The following is a 10,891-nucleotide window of genomic DNA, read 5'->3' as shown; positions in this document are numbered from 1 at the left end:
GACCTTAATCCTATTGAGAACTTGTGGTCAATCCTCAAGAGGCGGGTGGACAAATAAAACCCCACAAATTCTGACAAACTCCAAGCATTGATTATGCAAGAATGGGCTGCCATCAGTCAGGATGTGGCCCAGAAGTTAATTGACAGCATGCCAGGGCGGATTGCAGAGGTCTTGAAAAAGAAGGTCAACACTGCAAATATTGACTCTTTGCATCAACTTCATGTAATTGTCAATAAAAGCCTTTGACACTTATGAAATGCTTGTAATTATACTTCAGTATTCCATAGTAACACTCTGACAAAAATATCTAAGGACACTGAGGCAGCAGACTTCGTGAAAATTCATATTTGTGTCATTCTCAAAACTTTTGGCCACGACTGTACATGTCCCTGCATGCAGTGTGCAGGAAGTTAGAACTCTCGCAGTATCACTTTTAGGATAGACTAAGTACACCTTCTGAAAGACTACCAACGCCCAGGGGCAGGTGTTTAACCGACAAGTTCACCTTACCCTTCAACGAGGCTGGTGCTAGGATGACCCCCTTTATGGGGTTTCAGGTGTCTCTGAACGGTACTTACACACCTGCCCTATGTCTGGAATCCCTTGTCAACACCACACACATACACAGTACACAAATGTTCTGGTGAAAGACATGCAAACACACACACACACACACACACACACACACACACACACACACACACACACACACACACACTCATTTTGAGCTGAAGGCCCAAGGCCAGAGGATGTGTGTGTGTACGTGTGTGCGTGCATGTGTGGGTGCGTATTGACAAACCATATGCTTATAGTTGACACCACCCCCACAGTTTTGATAACAGCAGATGCCCCAGACCTCTGTAGCACTGTTGTTTACCGTAGATTGGCAACAAAACACTCCAGAATAATAATAGTGTTACTCACATTCACTCACTCTCACACACGCTTTCACACACACTCTCACAAACAGACTCACTCTCACACACGCTTTCACACACACTCTCACACTCGCTCTCACACACACTCTCACTCTCACACACACTTTCACACACACTCCCACTCTCACACACACTCTCACTCTCGCACACACACACACACACACACACACACACACACACACACACACGTCAAATTATCCTAATCTGTGTCACAAAAAACTACAAACATTTTGTAGAGAAAATGATTTGATGCATTGCCTTTCATGTTAATGGATGACCAACGGAAACCGCGAGAGAGAACAACAACTGTTATCGTAAAGATGATCTCTTCCCTCAATGTTCTCTCTCTGTGTCTGCGTCAACGCAGCGGGCTCCCAGCACATAAATGAGCTCCAGAATAATTAAAGCTGCACGGCAAACAGTCCTCCTTTCTTTGATTCAGTGATTTTACATTTGGTAATCATTGTAGGATAATGGCTACAATTAGACATTTGAGACGTGCATGCCACCCTGTCTACACCCCTGTCTACATCCCTGTCTACATGTCTACTTCCCTGTCTACATCCCTGTCTACATCCCTGTCTACATGTCTACATCCCTGTCTACATCCCTGTCTACATCCCTGTCTACATCCCTGTCTACATCCCTGTCTACATCCCTGTCTACATCCCTGTCTACATCCCTGTCTACATCCCTGTCTACATCCCTGTCTACATGTCTACATCCATGTCTACATCCCTGTCTACATGTCTACATGTCTACATCCCTGTCTACATCCCTGTCTACATCCCTGTCTACATCCCTGTCTACATGTCTACATCCCTGTCTACATGTCTACATCCCTGTCTACATCCCTGTCTACATCCCTGTCTACATGTCTACATCCCTGTCTACATCCCTATCTACATGTCTACATCCCTGTCTACATCCCTATCTACATGTCTACATCCCTGTCTACATCCCTATCTACATGTCTACATCCCTGTCTACATCCCTATCTACATGTCTACATCCCTGTCTACATCCCTGTCTACATCCCTGTCTACATCCCTGTCTACATCCCTGTCTACATCCCTGTCTACATCCCTGTCTACATCCCTGTCTACATGTCTACATCCCTATCTACATGTCTACATCCCTGTCTACATGTCTACATCCCTGTCTACATCCCTGTCTACATCCCTGTCTACATCCCTATCTACATCCCTGTCTACATCCCTATCTACATCCCTGTCTACATCCCTGTCTACATCCCTATCTACATCCCTGTCTACATCCCTATCTACATCCCTGTCTACATCCCTGTCTACCTCCCTGTCTACATCCCTGTCTACATCCCTGTCTACCTCCCTGTCTACATCCCTGTCTACATCCCTGTCTACATCCCTGTCTACATCCCTATCTACATGTCTACATCCCTGTCTACATGTCTACATCCCTGTCTACATCCCTGTCTACATGTCTACATCCCTGTCTACATCCCTGTCTACATCCCTGTCTACATCCCTGTCTACATCCCTGTCTACATGTCTACATCCCTGTCTACATCCCTGTCTACATGTCTACATGTCTACATCCCTGTCTACATGTCTACATCCCTGTCTCCATCCCTGTCTACATGTCTACATCCCTGTCTACATCCCTGTCTACATGTCTACATCCCTGTCTACATATCTACATCCCTGTCTACATCCCTGTCCACATCCCTGTCTACATCCCTGTCTACATGTCTACATGTCTACATCCCTGTCTACATGTCTACATCCCTGTCTCCATCCCTGTCTACATGTCTACATCCCTGTCTACATCCCTGTCTACATGTCTACATCCCTGTCTACATGTCTACATCCCTGTCTACATCCCTGTCTACATCCCTGTCCACATCCCTGTCCACATCCCTGTCTACATCCCTGTCCACATCCCTGTCTACATCCCTGTCCACATCCCTGTCTACATCCCTGTCTACATCCCTGTCTACATCCCTGTCTACATCCATGTCTACATCCCTGTCTACATCCCTGTTTCCATCCCTGTCTACATGTCTACATCCCTGTCTACATGTCTACATCCCTGTTTCCATCCCTGTCTACATCCCTGTCTACATCCCTGTCTACATCCCTGTCTACATCCCTGTCTACATCCCTGTCTACATCCCTGTCTACGTGTCTACGTGTCTACATCCCTGTCTACATCCCTGTCTACATCCCTATCGACATGTCTACATCCATGTCTACATCCATGTCTACATCCCTGTCTACATCCCTGTCTACATCCCTGTCTACATGTCTACATCCCTGTCTACATCCCTGTCTACATCCCTGTCTACATGTCTACATCCCTGTCTACATCACTGTCTACATGTCTACATACCTGTCTACATGTCTACATCCCTGTCTACATCCCTGTCTACATCCCTGTCTACATGTCTACATTCCTGTCTACATCCCTGTCTACATCCCTGTCTACATTCCTGTCTACATCCCTGTCTACATTCCTGTCTACATCCCTGTCTACATGTCTACATCCCTGTCTACATGTCTACATCCCTGTCTACATCCCTGTCTACATCCCTGTCTACATCCCTGTCTACATCCATGTCTACATCCCTGTCTACATCCCTGTCTACATCCCTGTCTACATCCCTGTCTACATGTCTACATCCATGTCTACATCCCTGTCTACATGTCTACATGTCTACATCCCTGTCTACATCCCTGTCTACATCCCTGTCTACATCCCTGTCTACATCCCTGTCTACATCCCTGTCTACATGTCTACATCCCTGTCTACATGTCTACATCCCTGTCTACATCCCTGTCTACATCCCTGTCTACATGTCTACATCCCTGTCTACATCCCTATCTACATGTCTACATCCCTGTCTACATCCCTATCTACATGTCTACATCCCTGTCTACATCCCTATCTACATGTCTACATCCCTGTCTACATCCCTATCTACATGTCTACATCCCTGTCTACATCCCTGTCTACATCCCTGTCTACATCCCTGTCTACATCCCTGTCTACATCCCTGTCTACATCCCTGTCTACATGTCTACATCCCTATCTACATGTCTACATCCCTGTCTACATGTCTACATCCCTGTCTACATCCCTGTCTACATCCCTGTCTACATCCCTATCTACATCCCTGTCTACATCCCTATCTACATCCCTGTCTACATCCCTGTCTACATCCCTATCTACATCCCTGTCTACATCCCTATCTACATCCCTGTCTACATCCCTGTCTACCTCCCTGTCTACATCCCTGTCTACATCCCTGTCTACATCCCTGTCTACATCCCTGTCTACATCCCTGTCTACATCCCTATCTACATGTCTACATCCCTGTCTACATGTCTACATCCCTGTCTACATCCATGTCTACATCCCTGTCTACATGTCTACATCCCTGTCTACATGTCTACATCCCTGTCTACATCCCTGTCTACATGTCTACATCCCTGTCTACATCCCTGTCTACATCCCTGTCTACATCCCTGTCTACATCCCTGTCTACATGTCTACATCCCTGTCTACATCCCTGTCTACATCCCTGTCTACATCCCTGTCTACATCCCTGTCTACATGTCTACATCCCTGTCTACATCCCTGTCTACATGTCTACATGTCTACATCCCTGTCTACATGTCTACATCCCTGTCTCCATCCCTGTCTACATGTCTACATCCCTGTCTACATCCCTGTCTACATGTCTACATCCCTGTCTACATATCTACATCCCTGTCTACATCCCTGTCCACATCCCTGTCTACATCCCTGTCTACATGTCTACATGTCTACATCCCTGTCTACATGTCTACATCCCTGTCTCCATCCCTGTCTACATGTCTACATCCCTGTCTACATCCCTGTCTACATGTCTACATCCCTGTCTACATGTCTACATCCCTGTCTACATCCCTGTCTACATCCCTGTCCACATCCCTGTCCACATCCCTGTCTACATCCCTGTCCACATCCCTGTCTACATCCCTGTCCACATCCCTGTCTACATCCCTGTCTACATCCCTGTCTACATCCCTGTCTACATCCATGTCTACATCCCTGTCTACATCCCTGTTTCCATCCCTGTCTACATGTCTACATCCCTGTCTACATGTCTACATCCCTGTTTCCATCCCTGTCTACATCCCTGTCTACATCCCTGTCTACATCCCTGTCTACATCCCTGTCTACATCCCTGTCTACATCCCTGTCTACGTGTCTACGTGTCTACATCCCTGTCTACATCCCTGTCTACATCCCTATCGACATGTCTACATCCATGTCTACATCCCTGTCTACATCCCTGTCTACATCCCTGTCTACATGTCTACATCCCTGTCTACATCCCTGTCTACATCCCTGTCTACATGTCTACATCCCTGTCTACATCACTGTCTACATGTCTACATACCTGTCTACATGTCTACATCCCTGTCTACATCCCTGTCTACATCCCTGTCTACATGTCTACATTCCTGTCTACATCCCTGTCTACATCCCTGTCTACATTCCTGTCTACATCCCTGTCTACATTCCTGTCTACATCCCTGTCTACATGTCTACATCCCTGTCTACATGTCTACATACCTGTCTACATGTCTACATCCCTGTCTACATCCCTGTCTACATCCCTGTCTACATGTCTACATCCCTGTCTACATCCCTGTCTACATCCATGTCTACATCCATGTCTACATACCTGTCTACATGTCTACATCCCTGTCTACATCCCTGTCTACATACCTGTCTACATACCTGTCTACATGTCTACATCCCTGTCTACATCCCTGTCTACATCCATGTCTACATGTCTACATCCCTGTCTACATCCCTGTCTACATCCCTGTCTACATCCCTGTCTACATCCCTGTCTACATGTCTACATCCCTGTCTACATCCCTGTCTACATCCCTGTCTACATCCCTGTCTACATCCCTGTCTACATCCCTGTCTACATCCCTGTCTACATGTCTACATACCTGTCTACATGTCTACATGTCTGTCTACATGTCTACATCCCTGTCTACATGTCTACATACCTGTCTACATCCCTGTCTACATGTCTACATCCCTGTCTACATCCCTGTCTACATCCCTGTCTACATGTCTACATACCTGTCTACATCCCTGTCTACATGTCTACATCCCTGTCTACATGTCTACATACCTGTCTACATGTCTACATTCCTGTCTACATCCCTGTCTACATCCCTGTCTACATCCCTGTCTACATCCCTGTCTACATCCCTGTCTACATCCCTGTCTACATCCCTGTCTACATACCTGTCTACATGTCTACATCCCTGTCTACATCCCTGTCTACATCCCTGTCTACATGTCTACATCCCTGTCTACATCCCTGTCTACATCCCTGTCTACATCCCTGTCTACATCCCTGTCTACATCCCTGTCTACATGTCTACATTCCTGTCTACATCCCTGTCTACATCCCTGTCTACATCCCTGTCTACATCCCTGTCTACATCCCTGTCTACATACCTGTCTACATGTCTACATCCCTGTCTACATCCCTGTCTACATCCCTGTCTACGTGTCTACATCCCTGTCTACATCCCTGTCTACATCCCTGTCTACATCCCTGTCTACATCCCTGTCTACATCCCTGTCTACATCCCTGTCTACATCCCTGTCTACGTGTCTACATCCCTGTCTACATCCCTGTCTACATTTCTACACAATCAGAGTAAGAGGAAGAAAAGAGCCTGTTGGGTCATTGTCATTCCCTGTTGTTTTTCTTCATTATTCCTCACAGTCTGCTTCTTGACGTGTTAAGTAACGTCCCCCTATCACTCGATTGGCCCGCGGGGCGTCAGCGTGAAATGATGGGAAAACAAAACTGTGAGGAGACAGGTTGAGCCAATTAAACGATGCAACAGGTAGGTCATTTCTTCACAACGCTTTTTTCCTAATGAGCCCCAGTGATAAGTCATGTTTAATTTGATGCATTCTCTCTCTTCTTCTCTCTGTTATGCCAGCCAAGGGATATGCCTTTCGGTATTGTTCTTGCCCGGGAGGGAAAATGTCACAGCAGTGGCGCTGGTGCTGGCGCTGCTTTGGAGCGGATCTGACACTCTGGTAATTACTTCGCCGTAGCGCCGTCGCCGGGAATGAGGGCATTTCTCTGCAACAACAATAACATCTGTCAGAGAGCCAGGCAGTTCAGCTTCAAGTCCCTGTCCTCATTCTGTCTCAGACCAGGTCTGAAAATACACCCTCTTCTTCCCTGTGGAGTGCACTACTTGTGTCCCTGGTCAAAGGGAGTGCACTGTGCAGGGAATAGGGGATCACTTCAGATGCAGCCTCTCACTCTCTTTTAGGAGACATCCTGACACATCTCCTCATGCTTTACATGCCAGAGTCCCCAAAGAGGAGCTACGGATGCACAGGGAAGGCAACCTGAGCTACAGGGAAAATAGGTTAAAAACATCAATACTTCTATGGGCTTTTCTTTCCTTATCATGTACAGAGCTAGAGGAGCAAGTAGAGATGGCACATGGGGTGTGTGTGTGTGTGTGGGTCTATCATAGTAGTGTGTTCTTGTGTGCGCGTGTGCATGAACCCACAGTATAGTAACGTCAATGACACAGAGTGGCTGGTGTGTGTGTGTGTGTGTGTAAATGCCTGCCTGCCTGCCTGTGTGTGCCTCTCCTCCCGCAGCAGAGGGAGGTCAAAGGCCACTGACAGAGTGGTTGGAACCGAACAGCCGCAGTGGGTGGTCCGGGGGAAGATGGCTGACCCACCTCAGGTGGTCCAACATCAAGAGGGCTGGAGAACGAAGAGAATAATACATGGAGCAGCTCCCTGGACTCTGTCTACTCTGGCTGTACAGGAAATGGAGCAGCTCCCTGGACTCTGTCTACTCTGGCTGTACAGGTAATGGAGCAGCTCCCTGGACTCTGTCTACTCTGGCTATACAGGAAATGGAGCAGCTCCCTGGACTCTGTCTACTCTGGCTGCACAGGAAATGGAGCAGGTCCCTGGACTCTGTCTACTCTGGCTGCACAGGAAATGGAGCAGCTCCCTGAACTCTGTCTACTCTGGCTGCACAGGTAATGGAGCAAGACTGCAGAGTGGAGGACACAAATGGACATTCAAAAGTGAGTGACTTTGACAGCATGGGGTCGTGGTGGTGTGGCAGCAACACAGGCACCATAGTGTGTCTGTGGGAAGGGGATAGAGCTGCATGGGGTCGTGGTGGTGTGGCAGCAACACAGCCACCATAGTGTGTCTGTGGGAAAGGGATAGAGCTGCATGTAATGAGAGGTTCCCAGCGGGGCTCTATATCCTCCTGCTGTTGTATGGAATCAGGTGGCTTCACTTCATAGAATGGGGGAGGAAGGGAAATGGGGGTAAATGGGGGTAAGTGTAGCCTGTACATTACTGGTACTGTTACATACGATTCAGACACTGTGGCTGATTACCTCATAATAGGAATGCCTAATCACTTGTATTATCAGTGTTATGTTATACTGCACTATGTTATAGCAAGAGATCAAATTCATTTTCTGTGTTTTAAAAGTCTATTTTTCCATTGGAAAATAAAGGAAACGCTTCTTCACTTGTACAGTTCTTGTACAATCTTCTCAAAGAAGACTCAAAATGTATCTTCATTCTCTCTCACAGATTAACCAATGGGAAGCCAAAGAGACACCAATCCAATTCAATCCAAACCCATCTCCCTACAAGCACACAGTCCAGTGGTTACGGTGCCCAGATGATGAGAATAATGTCTTCCTCTCATTTGCATTTGGTAATGAGTGCATGGTGATTAAAAAGTGAAATGAAGGCTAGCTGCTCTGTTGCCAGATAGATAAACATGAACGGTGTAGAGTCGATGGAACAGAAGGCAAGAGGAAAGTGGGTTCTCCCTAGACACAGCTCATCACTTCTTTCTATTCTTTAAACTGTGTATATGAATGGGGGAACAGACTGGGAGATTGTGTGTGTGTGTGAAAGAGATTGTACGTGTGGAAGCTTGTGCTTGTGTGTGTGTGTGTGCGTGCATGTGCGTCTGTGTGTGGGTGCATACCTGTGTGTGCATGTTATTGCCCCCAGAGAGAACACAGCACAAGGGATGCTCACCTCATTCTCCCACGTCACATCTACGTAGGTTATGGATGGTTGAATGGGTGAACAGAAATAACATCCGTCAGATTCTTGCCTTGAAGTAAAGAATTATAATAACAACACCACCCCCTCTGGACAATCACTTGTAGCCCAGAGATAGTTCATTACTCAGTGACGAAGACAGATCTCAGTCTTTTCCACCACAGACATGGACGAAGTAACAATAGAACGTAGAACGAGGAAGTTTGCTGATGTCAGACCAGAGACCTCTTCTGTATCCCAAATGCCACTCTATACGCTATGAGTCCTGGTCAAAAGTAGCGCACTACATAGGGAATGGGTGCCAATTGGGATGCAGAACTTGACTCTATTTGACTAGATAAGAGTGTGTTGGAACTAAAAACAAAGAACAGAGAAGAAAACATTCACCAAGATGATCCATTGAAAGGATTCTATAGCTCCTCATTCTATAGCTCCTTTTAAAACCGAAGCTGCTTTCATTCAATTATGCTTGTGTACTTGGTAGCTAGTTGAATAGAAGTCGTGAAAGCACAAAGCTCAGAGTTAACAAACCTTTTGTTGTTTTACTCTCATAATTTACCTCGCTGTTTGTTGACAGTACGTTTTCTCTGTCAAATGTGATGCACTTCTTTCATGCTGGAGGTTGCAGTGCAATCAGTGACTTCAGTTCGGAGATGCAACAAGGCTGCCCTTACTCTTAGAGGAAACGCCAAGGATATTCTCTGAATGCCAGCTATTTCGTCCCACTTTTAACAGCCACCACCTGTACTGTGGGCTACGTACTGTACGTGTGTCAAAATAGCTGATGATGAAATGGAAATTCATTATGGGGAATGTTGAAGGATATCACTGTACACCAACAAACAGAACAGCAGATGTCAGTTCTTTCTAAAAGCATCACACACACACCTGCACACACACACACACACACACACACACACACACACACACACACACACACACACACACACACACACACACACACACAGTTGCTAAAAGGAAATTATAAACTGGTTGGCTGACAGCCGTGGTATATCAGACCGTATACCACAGGTATGACAAAACATGTATTTTACTGTTCTAATTATGTTGGTAACCAGTTTCTAATAGCAATAAGGCACCTTGGGGGTTTGTGGTATATGGCCAATATACCACGGCTAAGGGCTGTATCCAAGCACTCCGCGTTGCGTCGTGCAGGGAACAGCCCTTAGCCATAGTATACTGACCATATGTCACGCCCTGACCGTAGAGAGCTTTTTATGTCTCTATTTTGGTTTGGTCAGGGTGTGATTTGGGTGGGCATTCTATGTTCATTTTCTAGGTTTTGTATTTCTTTGTGTTTGGCCGGGTGTGGTTCTCAATCAGAGGCAGCTGTCTATCTTTGTCTCTGATTGAGAACCATACTTACGTAGGTAGCTTTTTCCCACGTGGTTTTTGTGGGTAGTTGTTTTGTGTTTCTGCACCTGACAGAACTGTTCGTTGTCGTTTTGCTCTTTGTTATTTTGTTCAAGTGTTTTTTTGAAAATAAATAATGAACACTTACCACGCTGCGCTTTGGTCCACTCCCTCTTCTTCAGACGACCGTTACACCATATTCCACACAACCTCATGCCTTATTGCTTAAACATACCTTGGAGAACAGTATGTGCCAATGTTATCCAATCCCGTTTTCATCACAAATGATATGTTGATATGTTGCTCACACTTGACTTAGAATAAGTCAAATTCATTCTTTCAAAGCCGAATTATATACTTATTTGACAGACAGAGAGCATTCTTCCATACAAACACACACTAGATTCTGCATAAAACCTGAAATTATACAACAA

The 10,891-nt window shown here is 46.1% G+C and overlaps 1 long non-coding RNA gene across 1 annotated transcript; it reads left to right on the top strand.

The window, feature by feature from the left end:
- Window positions 1-6,679: 6,679 nt before the first annotated feature.
- On the top strand, window positions 6,680-10,612 carry LOC129864778 (uncharacterized). Its single transcript, XR_008761246.1, has 3 exons — window positions 6,680-6,850; window positions 6,950-8,071; window positions 8,598-10,612. It is a non-coding gene; the product is annotated as an uncharacterized LOC129864778 (long non-coding RNA).
- Window positions 10,613-10,891: the final 279 nt, after the last annotated feature.

Source organism: Salvelinus fontinalis, chromosome 11 (genome assembly GCF_029448725.1).
Source record: "Salvelinus fontinalis isolate EN_2023a chromosome 11, ASM2944872v1, whole genome shotgun sequence".
Taxonomy (NCBI): Eukaryota; Metazoa; Chordata; class Actinopteri; order Salmoniformes; family Salmonidae; genus Salvelinus; species Salvelinus fontinalis.
This window is presented reverse-complemented; position numbering and strand designations above follow the sequence as displayed.